The 23,242-nt window shown below is 38.7% G+C and overlaps 1 long non-coding RNA gene across 1 annotated transcript; it reads left to right on the forward strand.

The window, feature by feature from the left end:
• The first annotated feature begins 2,777 nt into the window (after positions 1-2,777).
• LOC125329106 lies at positions 2,778-20,934 on the forward strand. Its single transcript, XR_007205042.1, has 3 exons — positions 2,778-3,040; positions 17,473-17,558; positions 20,879-20,934. It is a non-coding gene; the product is annotated as an uncharacterized LOC125329106 (long non-coding RNA).
• Positions 20,935-23,242: the final 2,308 nt, after the last annotated feature.

Raw genomic sequence — 23,242 nt, forward strand, 5'->3', positions numbered from 1 at the left:
AGCTGTCAATTATTTGAGCTGGAAATCTACATTGCTGTGAACTGTATTAACAATACAGCTGGTACTGATTACATAAAAGCACCACAGGAAATACCAGAAACAGTAGATTTACTTTGGTTTAAATGTATGAAAAATACATCTTTGTAGTTACAGTGGTAACTGTGGATGGTTTTAGTGCATTTCTTTACATCTCTCTTAATGTATTGATCCTGTACTTTAGAATGATTGACTTAGAGCATGATTCACTTACATCAAACCTAACTGAATAAAAGGTGTAATTGGTGATTAGAGAAGTGCAATGAGATCAGTGGGAGGAACCAAATAATTAGCTTCCACACAATATTTTTCAGAGTTTTGTATTTCAGACAAATCTGAGCACAGACCTAACACACATTCTTTCAAATCCTAGCCATAAAAACATCGTTATGGTTATAAAACATAATAGTCTTTGCCCTGGAGTTTATAGACTTGAACTATTTCAGTGCCAAGACTGTATTTCTACCTGTGTTAACATTTTAACTTCTACTACTGCCTGAAATAGTTCAAAACTGGTAGAGAAGAAATAAATGCCCAGGGCAACATACAGTCTGAAGAACAAATCATTGCGATTAGCTGCCAAAGAGATGATCACAGCTGGAGTCTGGTCCAAGGAACTGGTCTACAGACCACATGCACCAGCTGAGTTCCATGTAATAAACCCTCACCCATTTGTCTGCACAACACCACATGCTCAAATTAGTGTTGACCATGGTGCTATATTTAACTTACAGATTTTTCCTCATCTGTGACCTCTAGATGCCTACACAGATAAAACCTTTGAAACTCTCACCCACTCATATCAGCTTCTAACATGTCTTTTTTTTTCTGGTGTTCACAAATTCAGTTCTTCCCCATGAATTTCTGCTCAGCAGGATAGCTAAAATATTGTTTTCCTAGACTGTTATTTTATTCACCTGTCTCACAATCGTTCTCTCCATAGTCTAAGTCAGCAGAAGTGATTCTTCTTTTAGGAGTTTCATAGTTTATATAATCTTCTCATTCAGCATCTAAAGGTTGACTCCTATTTTTAACCTGTTAATGATGCCAGTGTCTATTTTCCACTTGTTACATTTTCAAAAGAGCACTGGAGTGCTTTCATCGATATATTTGGCAGAAGCTCCATTGAGAACTTCTAAAGAAATGCAACCTATTTATCTTCATTGCCCTTAGATACAATGCCTACAAAAAAATTGCCAACAACAGACTGCTGGGGTCCTGAGACGCCTGCTCCTCAAGCTGATGAGTATTGTTCTGGTGTTCTTTTGTAAAGCTCTGTTATAATTTGTGCTCTTTTATTTAGTGGTATAGCTCTTTGGGGCATGGACTCAGGAACTCTTTCTGCTTTGCATTTATTATGCCTCATTGCTAGGCCTGCAGAGTTGCCTGTAGAAGAACAATTAATAACACTAGTACAAAACTTGTACACACAACAGTCCATAAATGGAAATATTAACTTCTGCGTGATCTACTGGCTATCTTGAATTGCCTTGCTACCCAACTTTCTTCAGCATCAAGCAGGGAGATTCTGTTTGATTAAAGATGTCATGTCTAAACAGACTTTTTAAAAGCCTGTGGCATTCGCTGCATAGTTCCAAGCACTGTACTCTTCACTCATTAGCTACTTTGCTTCTGCTTAGTTCAGAATTAATAAAATCGGTCCCATCCAATTTCAGTGGCACTGTTTGCTTCTAACTTTCTCCCTCCAAATCTCTTAAAAATGCATGAATCAACGCAGCAGTCTGACAAACCATTTTAGGAGCTGATTTGATTGATGCTTCTGTAATAGGTTGCCAGTACAAGTCCTACAACAAATTAGAAAGAAATGGGAGAGCAGGGGCACTCGCAGGGTCTACAGAGCAAGGGTCAACTTCCTAAGTCTCACAGAGGATTCAGCACTTGGGTGGGGGAATGGGTTTGATATACTGTTCTGAACTTCCCAGAAGAAAGGCATGGGGATCTGAGGGATTAAACACATATTGGTCATCCACACCTGTCATTGTGAAGGTAACAGCAGCCTCAGGGGTGCTGGCAACAAAATCTTTCCTATCTGTTATCATTCCAGACACCAGAGCTAACTTTCTCTCTGGGTCACAAAATGGATGCCAGCAGCCACTCCCCCAGTTCAGAGAGGGGCAGGAAGCAGCACAATCACTCCCCTATATTCGAGATGAAAAGAAATTCTCCTTTTTGCATGCCAAAATGCTTGACTGGAAAGCTATGCCCAGCAAGACTCACTTAGCAGAGCCTCTGGCAGCAGCTTGAAAACCGTGGGGTAAATCTGTGATGGTGCAATTGCAGGGTGTGCATACTGCACCTGGGGTCCAGGCTTGGGAGGGTTTGTGGTTCTTGGCAGGGAATGCTTGGGGTGTTCAACAATTGGGCAGGGCAATGGAGAAACTCAACTTTATCTCTTGGAAAGTTCAGAAGTTTAATTCATAGAGCATCTGGGGGGTCAATTTAGATACTTCATGGAGAATATATAGAATTGATCAAGTGATGATTTAGGTGATTATTTTTCTGATCTCTGGTAAGAATATAATTAGTGGTGTGTACAAAATGTTATTGCTTTAGATCACATCCCTGTATGGAATTTCAGCTCAGTGTTGCCCTTCATCAGTGACTCACTGTCAGCTACTTCATATATTTTAGGAGCGCAGGCGTGTTCTGAAAAAGAAAATAAGTAAATAATGATTAAAAGGATCCTCAGCCATCACCCTGGTTAGGAGGGAGGGCTGGTTTCAAGGCGCAGGTGGCACAATCTTTTCCAGGTGACTCTGCTCAGGCCTCTCCAGCGCCGGGCTCGGGGCGTGCAGGGGCGGCCGGAGCGGGTCCCGGGGCTGGCGGTCCCGTCCCGTCCCGTCCCCGCTGACGGGCTCGTTTCGGCGCTGCCTTCCCCCCGCTGCTGCTCAGCCGGTGCCCCGCGGGCCGGCCCTTGCCAAAGCCCGGCGGGTTTGGAGCCTTTGCGAGTGCCGTGAGAGGATGCCGGGACCGTGACTCGCAGGTACATCAGGGCATCCCTGCGTTTGGCTGCTTGGGACGAAGCGGGGCCGCAGTCGGCTTTGGGAGACAGCTGAGGCTCTTCCTCATGGTTATCTGCATCTGTGTAACCTGCTGATTGCCTGGCCAGGAGCGGAGCGGGACTGCGGAGGGTAACGCGTGGGGGATTTACGGGGAAAGGGAAGCCCCCGGCGGGGCCACGCGCCGGAGCCGGGAACGGGAACGCCCGGCTGGGGCTGCGCCTTCCCCGCCGTCCGGGTGGGACCCGCCGCGCCTGCCCGCCCCGGCAGAGCCAGCCCGGCTTCCCCACCCTTCTCTCACTTCCCCCCCCCCCCCCCCCGCCCCTTTTTTTTTTTTTAATATGCAGCGAGATAGGTATTTCCTTTCCTCATTCCTGCTGAATGCTCAGCTCTTGCGTGAATAGAAAAAAAAGAGCAGATATCTTGGACCTAAGGCTTGCCCGCAAATGCAGTGGAAGGGCTAGAAACAGAGCTGTACAAGCAGGCTTTGGAGTTAAATGGTAAATTTGGAAGACTTAGTTAGAAAAGAAAGTTAGTAATGCAAACTGTCATGAAATTGCTTCAGAATTTTCTAAATCTTGAATCTCTCTTCCTGTCATAGTTCAGCTGAATAAAAACATACAACTGTGTTAGTGAGCTGCAACAGAGAGGTGATATTAACTGTAAGATGTTTAGTGATTGCTACAGCTGCTCTTTGTAAGTAATCTCTGGGCTGCTTTTCCTCATTCTTTTGGATGGAAGTAATGAGTGACTCCAGCCTTACAGGGCTTTGTGTAGTATGATTATTTTCACAGGGAATTTATACAGGACTGAACAGTTGCAGGAATTTATCACTCTTCTTTGGATATTGTAAGGCTCATTTGAACCCTATGTAGTACGTAGTAAACATTTCTTATGCGGTCAGAAATCTTTGTCATTCATATGCACCAGTGTGTTATGAAACTGCTTGTGAACTTGAAGTACAGAAAATCTTGCAGGGTCTTAATAATTTTAAAAGCCTCAAAATATTTTCCAGGTTTTGTTGGTTGATAGGTCTAAAACTGATAAAGCATGAATTGAGACTGCTGTAGAATTTCTAATAACATTAAGAAGGGATGGTAGTAGTCACAAGCATGCAGGCCAAGATTTAGGAGGAGCATCAGCATAGGAATCTTAAATGCACTGTATTTTCCCAGTTTTTAAAAGGCTTTTGCTGGAATGTATCAGGAATGAAGGTAACAAGCCTTTTCCTTTTGGAAAAAGTATCTCTGCTTCTCCATAATAAAAAGAAACAGCCTAAACATGAAAATGAAATAGCAGTGCAAGGAGCCAAGTGAACTCATGTGTGCAGAGTTTGGTTTTTTTTTTTTTTTAAACTAACTTTATCTGTGAACTCCCAACCCTGGAGCCTATTTCAAATAAGATAGGAAGCTTCAGTCTTGTCACAAATGCAGCTACAACTTGTCCTGGGGAAGCCTTCGTAATGGGGTCAGGTAAAGTTCAATGAACTACCAAACCAGCACTATTTCAGAAATGCTAAGGTGCTCTTTCCACTGATCGCTCCACTCTCTCTGCCTGTTATTAAACTGGTAGTTTTTACAACATCAATAAAGAACTTTCCTACCCAATTGCCCCAGACAAAGGCCTGAAAGCTAGGTTTAAACTATGAAAACTTTGTGTTAGGTTCATTTAGATTGTTTTGCTGTGTCAAATACTCACTTGAGTTCAAAAGTTCAGATGAACCATGAACTTTGTCATTTCACAGCAGGCAGTTCCACAAATATAATCCAAAAGTGAAAAAACATGGTATATTTAAGGTGCATTTGTTGTTCTGTGTGGAATATACTTGGAGTTCCACGTTTGCAAAGTTCTGCTCGACTTAAAAAAGCCTTTTAACTATTTAAAGGACAAAAAACCCTAAACACAATTAAGCCAAATAATTCCTTGATCCCTGACCTTTTAGGCTTTCAAACCAACACATATTCAGTGACTAATCATTACTGCATGAACTAAACCCAGCTAATCTTCTTAATAAATTGTGAAGTCTTGTATGTCTCATGGTTTCAGTGATGGCTTTTCTCCCTGTCTGGAACATTGCAGAATATCAAAACAAATGGGTCATGGCTTTATGTATTTGTTTAAAGTTTGAATCTATGTCATCTCATGATATAGTCTTGAGTTGAGAAGGTTTTACAAGCCTATGTGAAGTATAAGACTGGTAGGAATTAAAAATCAGTCAATGCAATTTTCACCTACTTCCTAGAGTATAAAAATGTGTGGACAAAACCAGTTTGTGCAAAACTATTTTTTAAATGTGGAAACTTACCAGAAACTGAAGAGCCTCTAATAAATTCAGCTTCTTTTCCATGAAAAGGAATTCCTTATGCATACTCTCTTCTTCCTCCTAGTAGGTCTGGAGTCTCAATCTATCAGGAAGAAGCAACTTTTTTTTTTTTTTTCCCAGACTTCAATTTGGAATAATAAGTAACTTTAGGCTGTTGTCCCTGACAGTTCATAAGTTGTAATTCAAGGCTCTCCATCTGTAAAAAACAAACAAGAAACCTCCAAACCCAATAGGAGGTTATCTGAAATACATTTTTCAGTATCACATATATTTTCTGATTTTTACATTACAATAATTTTGAATTTTTGCACTTTTATGGATGCTGTATAAGACCTGAGACCTCATATGGGAGGGTTATAATTTGATTATAACACTCTAGGAACTTCTCATTTAAGAAAAGCAAAATAATTACAGATTCTTGATAAAACTTAGTCTCTGTATGATGCACATTCTTTTGGCAGAGGGAGTAACTTAATTGCTTGAAATAATTCATTAGTATCCTTGCATTACTGAGCAAAGAACAGATAGAACATAGAGAAGAAATTAGCAATCGTGAACAGCAAAGAGAGTGAGGAAATGTCACATTTAGTGGACATCTGCAAGAGTTCACCAGCTGTGCTGCTAAGCCCATACTTGCAGCTGAGATTGTGATTGAGCTTGTGATGCAAGCTGTGATTACTACTAGGATCACTACCCTATCTCCTTCCTTTTTCTGCAGGTTTGTGTCTGCTAAATGGAAAAAATACACATTGTAAGAGAGTGCATTGCATATCTTGTCTGATAGTTGCAAATGTTGGTTGTCTTGGGCAGTTCTACTGCAGCATCCTGACCAAGGGCACCAGTTCTGGGGATTGGTGACACTTAACTCATGGGCTAACTCTGCTGCAGCAGGCATAAGCTCTCTTCCTGCTTGCAGGCTGTCATGGAAAAAGCCAGGGAAACCGAAGTAGCATTTCCAGAATACAAGCCAGAATACAAGCCACATATTTCTGTGGCAATAGCTTCCTGCTAGTGCTGGCAGGAAGCTTTATGTAATGCATCAGTGGTTTTCAGCATGAGCCACAAACCTACTCGGAAGTTTTGATTATAACCTAATTTATATATATGCATGTAAGTCTTTCCTCAGTCCCCTTATGCTGGGTAAAAATCACAGAGCAGTACAACAAGCTTTCAAGATTTTAGATCTAGGTGAGGAAGACCATCTTCTGAGAGCTCTCCTGCCCTGTCTTCCAGCATTTCCGGAGGTGGGTTGGTGGTAGGGAAGTCGCCTCATCACATCTGGGCAGCCTTCTATAACATGGTCAGCAAGTGACCTCAGAAACTGTGATACAGACTGGCTTCAGAGATGGCTTTACACCAACCAAGCCTTCTGTCATTTCTGTGAGAGCTCTGTCTAGAGGAGGTACAACATATGGATGGCCTTCCTAAACTGCTGTATAACTTGTGAGCTGAGGAGAATTTCAGGGGGGATGGTGGTTATTTGGTTGGTTGGTTTGCTTTTCCAAGGTGCAGTTTAGACCAGAGTCCTGTGTAAGTTTCCAGCTGAAGATAGAATCAACTAAAGATGAGGTGGCCCTTCACTGATTACAGTTGTTGGGGCTGGTATAGCAGCTGAAAGGCTAGGAAGGATAGGCTACTTTTCTTCTATTCTGAATATGGCCAGTGATTTTAAACACAGTTTTCTTTTTCCATTTAGGAACATGAGTTTTACTGAAAAATATTCTCCTGAAACCAGGCTGCAACACTAATAATGTTAATGCAACACTATATTGTTCATTGTATCATTTCTTTTAGTCAACTTTAGTGAGGTAATGGAACAGTATTTATCTACTTACAGATATCTCTTGCACAAATAGATGTTCAGGATCTAATTCATTGTGGTGGGTTCTAACAGGTGAGAGCTAAATAGGTCTCCTGCTTTCATCATCACTTCTTCTAAATGTGTAGTAATTGCAATACAGTTCACTTAATGTATTTTAGAATTAGACTGAGGAAATCAAAATCCTAAAAAAAGTACAACTCACTTTTTTTATTAGATGTTTCTTCCTCTAGGTCATCTCAGTTCTGTGTGGCTATGAATAGCAAAAAAAATGATAGTCACTGAGATTAATTACTAAAGCTATGTGAAAAAGGTCAGACTCGTCTAGTACCATTCATAAATTAGACTGCATTCATCTCATATTGTTTTGACTGAAGTAGAATAATAGTGGTGATAAATGCAGTACATTTTTCTATTCAGACTGCTCTTAATTGGAGAGATCAGATTATTTAGTGAATGGAAATAAGTCCAGGATGGGAGAAAGGCAGGCATAAGAATTGTATTGCTCATTAAAGCTTAGATTACTTGGTTTTCTAGTTAATTATAATTTGTTGTTTGTTTTTACAAATATGACATTTACTAAGATTTGCTATGAATTGTAATTGTGTCAATAACTTCATTTAGGTTACTCATGATCAGCACACAAAGAAAGCATGTTGCCTGCTTTGAGAATGCTGAAATTCTGGGGTTTGTTGATTTAAGCACCTAATATGGTGTCAGTTTTTATCAAGATTCTGGAGACTTTAAATGTTGACTTGAAAACCTGAAATAAAAAGCTGGTTTCAGATACTAACCTCTTACTGGTCCTTTTGCACATATTTAGGAAAGAGAATTTTCAGTGGTATTTTATCCTTTTGGCTCTGCTTGCAAGTTAAGTAATACTGAAAAACCATTAAGGTGATTTCAGAAACGTTCTGTTTAAACTTGACATATAAACATTTAAAATATTTTTGGATGACAATGGTGGAAAAATTGTACATTTTTTCCCAGAGTGGTTGAACAATTACTAATTCAGTGGTTCCTGGTCTTATCTATACAATGCAGTAGGCGCTTTGAACTTCTTTTTCAAATAGTGCCCTTTAAGACTAAATATTAGTGTTACCTTTTTACTTCATAAATGCATGGTTACTTTGGTTAATTGCTAGATTTACTGGTCTTCTGGGGGCTGACATGGAGTTTAAAGTGAAGTCACTTAAATTAAGAGCTGAACAACAGAATCTGAGACTGGCACTGACAGCAGAGAGACCTGGCCTATGCACTAGTATATGTCTTTACCGTGTTAACAGAAATCAGATCAAAGGTGTGGGAACCTGATCCTCTGACTGCTCAGAAGTCTGAAGTTAATTTGGTAGTAAGGTGCCTTCCCAGAAGGGAAGAGGGAAGTGGTAAACTGCAGTCCCAACTCTAAGTCAGTATGGTTAAGCCTTGCACTAGTTTGGGCAAAGAGACTGTGGCTGCAAGAATTCCAGTTTTACCATTGGTCCGCTGGAGCGGTGAGATATTACTTCTATGACTTGCCCAAGTGTTTGTCTGTAATTGCCTTAACAGGAGTGTTGAAATACACAGCAGCATACTTGTGAATGGCAAAGAAGTAGTTTATGAAAAAAACAGGGAATAAATGAGAATGCTAGTTGTAAGTATTCCAACAAGAATTTTGTCTTGGTTTTTGTCTGCACTGGGATTCTCAAGTACTTTGACATCCTGCTAAGGATACTGTCAAGAGAGATCTTTGTTTTGAACTATTTTCACTTTTTCCTGTCAAAGGAGAGTTACTGACAGCAGGCTAGACATACGTTAACATACGTTTCATATCCTCATCATCATCAGATCAGGTACCTGGCAAAGTTGTGCTTAGCAGGTCTAATTTTTTGTATTGTTTGCTAACTGCAAGACTATAGGTTGCCTAAGCCTTTAGGACTGCCTCCTCTCAGACAGTTGCTCAGCTGTTACCCTCTCTTTCCCCATTCTTCTTCAAATTGCTTTTACTATAACTGCTAAAAGCATTTTTTTTAGCTTAGATATTCTCCTGGCTAGATAGAAGTGAGAAACTGTCAGTACCGGCTTCACAGCCTGTAAAAGACTCAGTGCTATTGATAGTTTTCACCACAGTATTTTGGAAAATGTTCTATTGTAGGAAACTTTCAGGGTGCATTTCTGTACCCTGTGGACCTGCCCAAGGCCACACAGTACAGAGACCTCCTTGCTGGTTTGTTTGTCTCCACATTGGTATGCCAGAACTGCCGCTGGCTTGTCCTGGGCCCAAGGATGTTATCCCACTCCAGTAAAAACTCAAGAGGATTCACTACTTCATTGTAATGACAATGCTGGTGAAACATCCACTGCTGCAGTTTCTGACATGGCCAGTTCTTTAAACTCAAGTTCTGCATGTGTTTGTTTTTAATGCTTTGAACAAGCTTTACCAATTTCCACAGGAGCTGTGGAAGTAGTGGACTTTCTGATGGCATGTTTCCAGCTTGAACTGGAGAGTACTGTTCATACATTGCTGCCATAATTTGTTTTGTCTTTGTAAAGTCAGTCCAAGGAAATAAATGTCTTTCTTCAAGCTGTTCACTGTGCAATCTATAGATGGCTGCCTCTCAGGCTATGTCTTTCCCTTGGTTCACAATTTCCTACTGTCACTGACTGACGGTTCAGCCTATGTCAGGGACATCTGAACTTTTTGTAGTTTTTTTGTTTTCTCTGAAATAAAGAGATCTCACCTGGTGAATCTGAAACTTTGTGGACATGCTGGAGATCAGTATCTATTCCAAGGTCAAATGATGCTGTACTTGCTTCTTTTGCAGTTTGGATTCCATGTGCTTCTATAAGGTATTAATTCCTTAAAATTCATCTGTTTTATTAGCTTTCTCTTTTATTCCTTCTCACATGAGCCTCATGTAAATACCACTAGGGAATGAACCTCAGCTGTTCTGTTAATATAGGAAATAAGCTTTTTCAGTAACACTGTATTTTAATGGAATGGCTGTCACAAAAATGCACAGAAAGCACAACTCAGGCAAAGTAGAACAGAGGAAATGCCATCTTCTACCCTTACTTTGGGAGATGGTTATCTCCTCACACAGACTTGGAGTGCTTGGAGCAGGCTTGCTTGAATGCAAATGGGATGGAAACTGGGAAACAGGGATGGCTGCTTAGAGAAGTGCGAGAGAGAACAAGGAAAAGGTAGACTCAAGAGCTGAGAAATTGGCCTGAGAAGATGGATTCATCGTATCTATCAGTGGCACTTTCAAACAGTCCACCTTTTAGATGTTCTTGCATCTGTGATCTCTGAAAAATCTCCACTTGCATTCTTTCATCTTACAGCTGCAATATTGGATAAGTGACCTTCTCCAACTCAGACACATTGCTGTCTCTGACCTCCTCAAATCATGGCTTCACCTTTGCTGCTGCCAGATGCCTGACTGCTTTCCACCTCTCCTGTCTCTGCACCTCCAGAAGTGTCCTTCATTCCTAGCTGAGTCTTTCCTGTTGATGTGTCGCAGAGCTGCTTTTCTCCCCACTTGCCTCTCAGATCATTATAATTGACAGGCATTTACCTTTTATTCCACTTTAGGAAAGCAGCTTCCATATGGAAAACACATTTTATTTGATGTTGGATTTATCCAGGAGTTGATCTTAGTCATAATAACTGTTTCTCATTCAGGGCTGCTGCTTTTCTTTTTGTATTTTCCAACCGGACTGTTTGAGGCATAGGAGGTCAAGTGACTTGTCCCAGACTATGAGTCAGTGCTGTGAATTTGGATTAGTACCCAGTATCCTAAAGGCTCCCAGTCTTCTCCTCTGACCATCACTAGACCATGCAGCATCTCTGAAAGGATTGGCTCTATGGAAAAATACAAATTAAGAACACTGAGTTTGAATCTTTAATTCCCAGAATGTAGTTATTGAGCCTTGTTCATATTACAATGAAAACATGTTTTTTTAAGTAAATAAACCATGCAACAGCTTTTTGGGTTTTGGCTTTGTCTCTTTGCCCAGCTAAGTAGTGACAAAATGTTTTTTATCATCAGCTAATACAGGAAGCAAAACATGAAAGGGAAGAAATCTATAAATGTTTGGCCTAATAGTGGCCATGATTGAACAGATATTTTGGACAGACTGACTCTTTTTGTAGCTGCTTGCAGTTGAGCTCCTCCTCCATTTAATTAGAGTATGCTGCTGTTTATAGTTTGAGGTTAAATCTTCTTCTTAATTTGTGATATATATATATTGAGTTTTCCCAAGGGTACCTTCTGGAATGCTTAGCTAATGTCTTAAGACATTTTGTTTTCACAGCAGCTCTACAGTGTGAAGAGGATACTCCCTCATCTTGTGAAGTATGACAAAAGTGAAGGGAAGTTGGTGCAAGGGTTTCTGCTAAGTTTGTGACTCCAGTCTGAGGTGTTTAGGCCTGATTCATCAGGGAAAAGAAAAGTTGTTGCTTATGATTTAAAAGATTTTGGCTGTTATTGGGTGTTTGTATTCAGTAAAAACTGGATACAAAGATTGCTTGTTTGTGAACAAAATCTATGTGTTTGCACAAGATGCCATTTCGTACAGCTGATCCCACAGGAACTTATGTCACAGCTTTTGGACTGCCAAGCCCCTATAGCTTGCTGTCTAACTCCTTGAAGAAGACATGAAATCGTCTGCAGACAAGAAACCTTTTGCTGAGGTCTGATTAAACCTTTTTGTTTTCTTTCCCTATCCACTGCTCCTCACCCTAGTGTCCAAGATGACTTCATGCAAGTGTGACACAGTGGTCCCCCAAGCCAAGTCTTAAGCCCTTGTTCTTAAGCATTCTAGTGCTGGCCATTATCATCTGAATGTATTGATGGGGCAAAGGCATTCTTGTTCCAGGGAGCAGTGGTACAGTCACACAGCAGCTCTTCAGAAGACAGTCCCACATCCAGCAAGAGGAACATGAATGTTCAGATAAAGGAGAGTCATGAAATTATGGGCAGTTGAAAAGAGATTTTTGTAGTGCAAAATGACTCTATGATTCTATGCTTCTGGTCAGCCAAGCAGATTCTGGACATGACTGGTTCCTATGTCAATTTTTTTTTGACAATCAGTTTGTAACAGTACTGATATCCATTTCACTTTAGATTATCTCTCCTATGTAAACATCACTGTAGCAGATCTGAGACCCTTCCTCCATGCATGCAAATTAAACAGCTAGGTTTTAATTTAAATTTGAATTAAAAATTTGAATAGTTTTGTAAGTCTCTATACAGGGAGAAATACAAATGGCACTCTCATTGATGCTTCCTGAAAGTACTGAGTAAAGAAGTTTAGGCCCAGTGTAATTTAAGGTTACATTGAAAAAAATGGGCACAGATGAAAGGGCATCCACATGCCATAAGATTCCAAGGGAAATATTTCAAGGTTAGCAATTCTTATAAGATGTCTGCTCTTTGAAATTCAAACCTTATGGAAATTCATATTCTCATGAAAATTTCAACCAACTCCTAACAGACTAGAAGTGAAGAAAATCTGTCTGGTTTTGATTTTAACTGGAGTCAAAGCTGTTCATTCAGTATTGGACAACTTCAAGGAGACAGACTCTCATAGCTGAAGCTAATTTTTTTCTGAAATGTTAGATGAATCAGGGCATTATGGTCAAGGTTCTGATTATAACGCCTCTCTAACCCACTTTGTGTAAGCATGTGCACGCATAACTTTTAAAACTAATTTTTCTATCAGTTTTCAGTGATACGTTCAGAGTGAGGAAGTGTCACATACTGCAGAGGGGAGAGGGTGTTGGTTCCACTTGATTTTGTTTTGTTTAAGCTTGAATTTGGACTCTGGATGTAGGATTTTCCAAAGGATATCTGTCTTGGGTACTTTTGAGGCATAAACACTTGTGAAACGGAGAACATCTGGTTCAACATTGTTAATCTCTGTTTGAAGAATGCCATTTAGTTGTTACTCAGACTTTATGGTGAAAGGAAAATATTTTGTTTTTCAACATTGTCTGTTGTTTTTCTGCCTTTGAAACTTTTCTGGGATAGTAGAATGGAAATATAATAGAAATATAATGGATGTGTTAATGCAAATGAATTTTTGTTGTCTCTGTAACTGAAAAATGTTTTAGTTTAGTGCTAGCTTGTCTGAAAAGATGGGTTACTCTAAATAGCAAATTACAGTTTGCTTGCTTTGTTGTGGGGCTACAGCATGCAAACTTGCAGTGTAAACTGTTGCATTCAAATGAGAGAAAATGAGGACTAGGGAGGCTTGCTTGGATTTTCACCTGCTGCAGTGAACTTCTGACTTCACAGAATTTGTGTAAAGCCTAGAAAAGCATTAAAGTTTTACAGCTACTGGTCTTTCGTCAAATCATTGGTAGTAACCAGTGCTTGAAATACCAGTTGCTCCCTTGGGTTTCATATATGCAACACAAGAATATGATTTGACTTTCACTGTTTCCCATTTTGCTTTTGCTCCCGTTTAATAAAAATTACCAAACTCTTTGGAAGTACATTGCAATATACTTTGCCAGTCTCCCATAACTGTATCCAATAAGGAGAATGAAAATATTTACTTTTCTCTTTTTTTCTTTTATTTTTTGGATTAGCCCTTTATATTACCAGTGGCACTTAACAATGGCATTTTTTTCTTTCTTCCACAGTACACTACTAACTGAGCAAATGATAATTTTGCTCATGACACAGAGATTAAGCTAATATAAAGTACATTTTAGTAACATTCCCCATTAAATTATGCTTTTACCTTTTGGATTTCCACTGCCCAATCTTTTTTTCCCAGAAACTCTGCTCTTGAGGTTAGTTGTCAAACATAGGAAGAGGTAGTTTGCATCAAAGGGTCTGCCCTGTTATTGAAAAAGGTTAATAATATGAAAACACTCACTTTTTTTTTATTACCAACTTTAATTTTTATTGCACTTACCACTGAGTCTTTTTTTTTAATTGGTAGGAGCATACGTTGAATTATTTAAGTGAAAGCACAGCTGCCACAAATTTTGCTACTTTGAATAATTGGCAAGTTAAATTCAGCAAGTTCTAGTAGTGTTTTGTTTGGGGGAGGGGGAAGGTACCTATATGTGTAAGATTTCCTCTGAAGTGAGGGGGGAAATCTGTGGGAAATCTGTTTAATCTATATTGATTTTTTTTTTTTAATCAGTTATGACATGGTGCACCAAGAATGGCTATTTCCCTCTCCTCCCACCTTCCATGAATTCTTCAACAAGTAGCAAATTATTTAAGATAAATGCCTACTGCTGTAGACAGCTGCCAGAATAGAAGTGAAAATAAACTGGTGAAAGGAAACTGCCCAGTTCATGGAAAGGGCAGCAACGATATAGTGCAGCAAGTCCATGACACTTCTGGATACACATGCTGAAAGACTTACCCTGGCTGGCCTGCTACAAATCTCCCAGTAATTCATTAAGGGGAAACGTTCCTTGCAACATTTCACTCCTATTTTAACACCCTTTGTCTTTACCTTACATACTCAGTGGGTTCATTCCTATGTCAAGTGAGCCTCAGTGAAACCAGTTTTTCATTCCTGATAGAGCATACTGTTTTGCTCGAGTAGAAAGATTAGATTGATGTTTTTACTGTAAGTATTTTAGCAGTCTGTGGTATTTTTTCAAGGTTTGGGGTCAAAAGAAGGATATGATCATTGTGATCCAGTAAACAATGTAGAATGAAGTAATTTTACTAGTGACTGAAACAGGCATGAATGTTGTCATGTTTTCCCATAACTTTGAAGAAACAGTTATCCTCTAAATATAATGCAGTCAGACATACATTAAGATGGAAGTGGAAAACCATGTCCTGGTTGTTCTAATCTGCTTCAAATCTTTGAAATTACAGAATTAATTTCTTCTCATTATCACAGGGCCAATTTGCTACAATTGTCTAGGGAGGAATCCCATTATCTTCACTCTGATTTTTTTTCTGACTGCTGACCATGGGATTTGACCTGTTTAAACAAAGCAGCTTGCCATTTATTTTAGCTAGTATTCAGTTACACCAAGTGTCTCTATTCCTCCTTATGTAACTTTACAACCCTAAAGACGGTTGTAGCTGACTCCTGCTTTAGTAATTTTGTATTTCTAAAACAGATCAGAGTGATGGGACAATACTTGAATTTACACAATACTGACTCAAATATGTTGGCAGAAAACTGGGTCTGGATAACCTGAGTGTATCCACAGAAGCTAAACTGTCATCTTTTGCTCATAGTTTACAGTTTTGTGGTATTAGACATGTTAGGAGGGCGAAGTATGGCAATAACAGTACCTCTGGTATAGTGTTGGTGTTTTGTTGCTGTTAGTTTGGGGGGAAGAAGGGGGGGAGGGAAGGTTGTTTGTTTTAGGAGTTTTTGTTTGTTTGTTTTAAATGTAATAGCTGCACAATGGCATACTGGCAATTGCTGTAATACTTTGAGCATAGTTTGTGAACGGATCTATGAAGAGAAAGTTTCAGAGCGGTTCTATCAAGCATACAATTCAAGAAGCAATCTGTTTTACATTAGTGTGTCTCTGGCTACAGATTACAGGGTTTTTTAAATCTTGTTGTTATTTCCCAGTTTATAAAATAGCTCATCATTGATGGTATTCTGTGTAGCCTTTGGATTTCATTCATAAACCTTTACAGTTTGATGGGATTTCCATGAGTGAGTCACATTCTTTTGTGCATATGCAAACATTTACGTGTGCATGCTGCAGTCCTATCTGTATAAAGGAAACTCTTCTTTAGTGGGGCATATAAATAAAACACCTTCTGACTGAAAAAATGTTTATACTGGACCAAGAGTGGTCTGCATGTTCACACTGGTCCAGTAAGAAAACTAACCTCTCTAATACTTGGAAGTTTTGTTGCCTGATTGTTTGTTTGTTTGTTTGCTTGGTTTTATATAGTTTTCTATAGAACTAGCCAGTGTCACTGAAGGTACCACAAGCTAGGCTGATGTAACTTTTGTTAACTCTTCTATGGATTTAAACTCAGAAAGTCAGGGAGCTGCTGTGACCTTGGTTTAACACAAACGGTAGCTGTAACTAGGATGGAAACCTCTGATGTTAGAAAGCAAACCCTGTGCACAAGAGTTATTATTTCACTCACTGCAATAAGTTTGAGACTTCAGCACCTTTTTTAAGCGTACACCTTTGTAAATGATTAAAACACTCATTCTTTTATGTGGGTATATATTTGTTGTCCATTTTTTTAAAATCCAGAGGAATCCATGTTTGGCATGACGTGGAAGTGCCATGCTTGACGCTCTTTCTTATTATACACACAGAACACTATTCAAGTTTCCTTTTCACCCTTACATCTCAGCACTGCTGGCTTTCCTCTGGGATTGTATTCTGTCTTTAAATATTGTTTAAAGTGCTATGATTAGTAAAAAATCTCTCCCTGCTCTGACACATAAGTGCATCTTCTGCTTGATACCCTGTCATGTGCTTTGTGCTTTGAGAGCAGGACACAGTGAAGCTTTCTAAATTCCATCAGCAGAGCTCACAGTATAGTGTCCCTTTTCACCATTTTTGAACCTGAAATTTCACATGTGTTTTATTCTGGTTACTTGTAATAGCAATCTGCCATGTTGCTTTGTATGACTAACCCACCAACAGTATCCCATGCTTTGATCAGCTTGCATTCTGGTTCTTTGGGATTACTCGCTTTATCCCACTGCATGACTCCTTATCCTGATTGCAAATTGCAGCCTCAAAACAACAGGTAACTACCTCAGTGCTATCTTAGCAAGAGCAGACCTTCAGAGAAATGCTAAATCCAAGTACTGTTAATATGAAAAGTAAATGGTAATGAAAGTAGAAGAACTAAAGACAGTAGTAAACTTAATAGCTAAGAGAGGAAAAGAAGAAAGAGTGATGAGTCTTAATACTGTTTTAAGTGTGACTGCAATGATTTTAGCGAATGACTTGCCATTACAAACACCTCAATGAAATAAAGTACCTAGTAAAGCGGTAGATTCCCTGTTTTTTTAACAGCTACAATTAGTTAATTAGGGAACTACTCGCAAAGGTGTTTTTGTTTGCCAGTTGAGCTGTATTAGCAGGAATTATTACAGGCTCATGAGTATTGAACCTAGTACAAAAATGCAGAATGATACAAATGGAAATAAAAAAAGTCACTAAACTGTGCTTTGGATCACAAGGATTTTTTTTGCCTGCTTATAGTATGCTGTTTATAATTGAGAAATAAACAGATGTTTTATGAATTAAAATGTTAGATATACTTAACAGATCTCATCTAAAATGTCTTTTCTGTATTTCTCCTTTTCAGAATATTGGAAATTGACATATATGAGAACTGAACATTTTAGAGGGCATGGTCTTGGTGTCTAAAAGCAATGACCTCCTGAAGTACAGGTAATATACTTAAAAAGGAAGCAGAATCACATAAAATGTGATTTTTTTTTTTTTCCCCAGAATTCAGGCTTGGGCCCTGGTACACCCCCTAATTTATCTTGAATTTATCTCTTGATGGGAACACAGAGGTAGAAGGGTTTGTATTACTGCTGGGAGATGTGGCAGAATAGTTTTTTAATAAAGTTCTCAGGAAGACTTTGAAAGACTTAAGAAAAACATGTGCCTAAATCTTACCAAGTCTTTCAAGGAGTCTGCACCTAATGTGCCTTTACCAGAGATGCAATTTTATCTTATTTTGTTTAGCAACCTTACAAATGCAGGCTATTGTGTTTCCCACTACAAAGTAGGCCCATTTCAATAATAAATTTTTTTACTGCTTTCTTCCCTCTTGTTTGGTTTATAATTGTTTATTAATCACTTCTTTAGGGGTTGACCCTAGGTTTAGATTTAGGTTTTGTGTGTTCAAGGCTGACAAAGTAAAACATCTCTACTTTAACTACCAAAAGAGATTAAGAATTAACAGGCTAAAAACTTGCTACATAAATGAATATTAGTATGGCTTGTAGTTTAAGGAGGGCAAATCTATGTAAGTACATATTGCTTTAAGTTCAAGCCAAGAATCCCAAAGCTAAATTTTAAATAACAGGGTATGTACAGAGCAGTGGGTTGGAACATCTACCTTACCAAGAAATTTCAGTTTGGCATAGTGAGAAAGGGAAAAAAAAATGGTAACGCATAGTATGAACTGGTGAAAGAGCATGATGAGCAGCATTGCTTTGTTGGTCATGCTTCTGCTTCAGGAAGTCATCCTTACTTTAGGAAGTATCAAAAATAGAAAAATGTGAGGCTAGGAAGAAGAATAATGGGAACAAATCTAATTGGGCATGAAAAGAAGCAATGGTGTGAGTTAGAAACATCAAGATGCCATAAGACTCATTCTCCATCAAAAATGAATTTAAAAATAAGATTTCAAATATGGAACTTGTATAAATCCACTGTGCTGGATTTAGTGCTCCAAGAATTGGCAAGAATTGTTGCTCAGATAGGGGATGTGGAAAGATTGCTTTCATCATGCTATTTATTCCTTGTGGTGTGTAGTGCCATTGAGTGTAAGGCAGGAACTGTGTCCTACTGTTCTGCTGTGACATTTTAAAAATGGCCAGCCCAAGAAGGAATCTGAGGTTAGTGTACCCTGACCAATCAGTTACTATTTCATCTGGTAAACAGGTGAATTACAGCAAATGTTAGGGAGGAAGGAGGACATGTGGAGAGCAGCAGGTTTCAGAAATGTAAGTTTCCAAGTTCCAAAGCCTTAGAGATACATAGACACGAATAAAAATTCCTGCAGAGCAGTGTACACTGAAGTGAAATAGTTGCGTGTTTTCTGAATTAGGTCACATAAAATCCTGAATTAGCTCATCCCTACCTCAGCCACTTCAGAAAGGAGCCAAGAGCCTGTTTGAGTTATCAGAGAAGGAACCATGAGGACTAAAGGCGCAGTGTGAAAGTCATGTACCCTTTTGTACATTCAATGTTCTCATAGTTTTGCTCCTGGGATTCTCTCTCTATCAGCTAGTTCTGCTGTGAACAGCTAAGTATTTGCCGAGTGGTAAGGAAGCAATTTACTTCTAAATTCAGGACACAGAACCATTTAGGACTGAGTTTAGGTTTTACAATTCCTTCTGATAGTCATCCTTCAGGTGAGTTGGAAGTTGGCACAGCTTTTTCTCCTAGGTAAATAAAAGTTTGAGTCTTGGATTTGGATTCACCTTGCTAACACCATGCTAAAATGCATTACAAAGAAGCCAATCCCACCACCACTAAATTCTAGTAAACCTTTAGTAAATTGTGAAATCATATTCCTAACTTGATGATGGCTGCTTGCTAAAGAGAGAAGAGAACATAAATTGAAGTGCATTGCAAAACAATTGGATACATTTAAACAGATGCCCCTAAGTGGGCAAGCCTGGTGTGAGTGAGTGTGCTGGTATTGGCAAGTTAAATCTTGTTTAAAAGGACAGGTGGAAATCAAGGCATTTGCTGTATCAATAAAATAACACTGGTAAAAAGGATCCATGGCTGAGTGATGAAATGCATCAGGTAAAGTAAAAGCACCAGATTTTCTTCACCTTTTTGGTTGCTGTAGGTAAGGAAAAGATTCATTGAACAGCGTTGCACAGGTATGGAATAACTTGAAAAAGTGCAAGCTGAATTGAAGTCATAGTGGCTGGAGCAGAGAGGGTCAAATCTTTTGTAAGGTTAGAAAGAAGAACTAGTAAAGTTCTCTTCAGAACAGCTGTGAGTTGGGACAATGGCTTACTCCAGTGTCTGCCTGACAGTGCGTTTTATTGGAGAAGTGAGCAGTAGACAACAAAGAAAAATTCATTGTTAATCTTCTATTTAGTTTCTGTAATCTGTAAAAATTATTCCTGCTCATCCAGAAGGATATTTGCAAATTAGATAAGGAAAAAAACCACCAGCCTCTTTATTTCTGATGAGAGATCTTGGTTAATCATAAGAAATGTTATGTCCCACTGACTTTAATTATGTCTTGGTTTTGGGATGTTTTCCCCTTTTGGTTTCTTGTAATTTCCAGATATTTTTGGTCTGGTCTTCAGAGAGCATATCTGATTTACTATGTCCCTTTTTACTTGAGTTACAAAGTTTTAGAAGATCAATAATAGTTTTTCTTGCTATGAAAAATGAAGTTCTCAGTGAAAAAAGCTTTTATATGGTGATTGATAGTTCTACTGTATTTCTGGTTTTAAAATTCACTTTGTTAATTTTTTTGTAAAGCAGAATAGTGTCAATATTCCATTCTATTCAGACAAGTCCACTATAGGCACTCAGATGTCAAAATGTTTCAAAACCATATAAAAAATAAAGAAATGAATAGAAGCTTCCTTGTTCCTTAAATTATTACTGTGTTACCCTGAACTGTAAGTGAACCCTTTTTGCTTATAAAAGAAGCAGCTGTTCATGCGATTGAAACCATGGTTCATTACAAGCTGACCTCAAATTCAGGAGTAAAACTTCCTCTATTTTACTACAACTATTCAGACATGGACTAGAGATAAACAATAATCAAAATCAGGATGAAACTTGACTGGGAAACCCTCTATACTCTTTGGCAGAATTATAGCAGCTTTTGGATCACCAAGAGTGATATAATGTTAAATGACCCTAAAACATTCCCTTCTCAAATGCAGCAGGTCTGTGCTGCCAACTCTGTAGCAAACAAAGGCTGATTGTAATGACTCCTTAAGCATAAGAGTATAGAAACGTTAATTATCACATTTTTTCACATTAAACATTTACAGAGAGTCAAGATGAAAATGGACCTGTTTATGATGATTTCCCTCTTCTTTTTGGGTAAGCCATATGACAAAAACAGTTTTTCATTTTGTGTGTCTTATTTGAGTTTCATATCTTTCCTAAATGGTTTTGCTTTTTAGCTAATTTTAGAATTAGGACTGGATGTAAATGTAGCAAAAGTAGCCAATGTGCCACTACTCTGTTTTGAAGATGTATGTCTAGAATAATGTCATACCATTAAAAAATGTAAACTAAATTAATGCTCATTACTAGCCAACTCTTTTATAAATGAAGTAGGACAGTGACATAGTGCCTTGGATGTATGTTTTTCTCTTTTGGTCTATTGTGTTTGTTATCCCTCTTCTGTAGCTCCCTTGTTTGTTGTTGTCCAATTTTGAGACACAGCACTTCTTTCTAGTATTATTCATGACCCATATAACAAGACCCAGAGTTAAGATCTTTTACTATTTACTGGGGGGGCTATACAGAATCCCTAAGATTTCATGGTCAAGTACAAAAAGGAGCTTATGAATATGTGCATGTTTGACATGATACATTTAATTACAGAGATTTGGGGCAAAAAACTTTTTGAGTCTGAGTGGAATATAATATGCATCAAGTGGTAGCAATATTAATGATACTTGTTCAGTAAAACAGAAATCTGCCTCATATTACAAGTATGTTCAGACTTTTTTTTTTGCTTTCTGACCTAAATTTCTTGTGGGATTGTTAAAAACTTAGTAATAGGAATGTGTCTCTGGACTCTTAAAATGCATTATGGGAGCATCTTAAGAAATTGCTGGGGGAAAAAGAAAGAAAAAGTTCTTCTCCTATGTTTAGCAATCTGCTGGCTGGAGATGTGTAATAATGTTTTGGGATAAACTTATACTATCTTCCATTGATAGTTTTCCTTATGCCTTATTCATTCATTGAAGCATTCTTGGGGTTTGACTCTCAATCTGCATAAAATTTGTTGATTACCTTTACCCACAGATTTTTGAGGTGTCTTTACTGAAGATGAGGTTTGTTTCAACTGTCTCGTCTTTGAATGTTAGGAAAGCAAAAAGTACTTGTGTCAAAGTATCATTTTGAGGGAAGATAATTCAAAAGCCAAACTTTACATTTCTGAAATATATTTTCTTAGATTTGTTGTATTTTCTTTGCTCATGACGTGTGCATTACATTCAGTGTCTTCTTCCGTACTCCACAGAATTTCATGTCATCTTTATCCAGGTCTATCCCCTGCCCTTCCTGTAAAGAAGCCCTCAGGAGGCCACCCAACTTGACATCTCAGTTCTCCTAGTTCCACTGTTCGGTTTGATCCCATCACTCTGTTAGATTACTCATGCCTGCTTGCCAGGGGATCAAGGAGCCTTATGTGATAGAGGTCAGAAGCCCAGTAAACTAGACTACCTCTTTTTTTTTAACTTTCTTTTCTTGAGGTACTGCCCAGGTGGTGCAAATTCAGTCATAGCAGAGAAGAAAGAGGAAAGCAGGGAGAGACACTGGGCAGCTGCTTAGCTGTGACTCTACTGTATGACATGGAGTCAGGCTTAACACAGACCATAGCTCTCTCTTGCTCTTCGCTCTGTCTGGACTCTTGGGGATGAATCCCTTTCAAATGTTTCACATATCCTGTTTTCAGTTGGTCTTTACTCAGCCTGTTTTCATTTAGTTGCTGGCCTCACTCCTGACAGTTGTGCCTTCTTTTCTTGCTAGTGTTATAGGTCTTCGCTCTTAACAGGCCTTTGCTCTTCTCTGCTTTTGAACTTCTGACTTCTCTGTTTTCAAGACTGAATTTCTGGTTTTGTTTCCTGTCTGTCACAGTGCTACTAATTCCTCATTCCATATTTTCTGTAAGAGTGATAATATTTTAGATTTAATCTTTTAAAGTATTAGTAAGTGGCACTGGGATCATAGCTAAGTCATGTCTATGTAATACAGGATCTGCCATTATCACATCTGATACTTGGGCCCAACTGTGATTTTTTCAAAGCAGTAGTCTGTAAGTACATTTACACTGCAAGTGTGCAGTGCTGTTGTTCCTGAGACTGACCAGTTTTTTGCCTTCACATGAAAGTTGTCTTTTTCATGCTCTGCTATCGCTCACGTTCTTGTGCAGGAGGACTTTATCTATTCCACTTCCTCTCAGCTGCCTTCAAGATAAAACATTCTGCTGACTAAGTCTCATATAGAAAAATCACTAAGATTTTGGTCCTACTACTGTTTACTGCTGTTTTATCATCAGTCTTCAGCTCATGTAAATGCCTGCTGGGGAAAAAACCCTAAACACAAACCCTGGAGAAAATTCTGTTAAAAGCTTTGGTTGTCAATCTTCTCTTGCAACAGTCAGCTGTTCAAGTCTTCTT

Source organism: Corvus hawaiiensis, chromosome 8 (assembly GCF_020740725.1).
Source record: "Corvus hawaiiensis isolate bCorHaw1 chromosome 8, bCorHaw1.pri.cur, whole genome shotgun sequence".
NCBI lineage: Eukaryota > Metazoa > Chordata > Aves > Passeriformes > Corvidae > Corvus > Corvus hawaiiensis.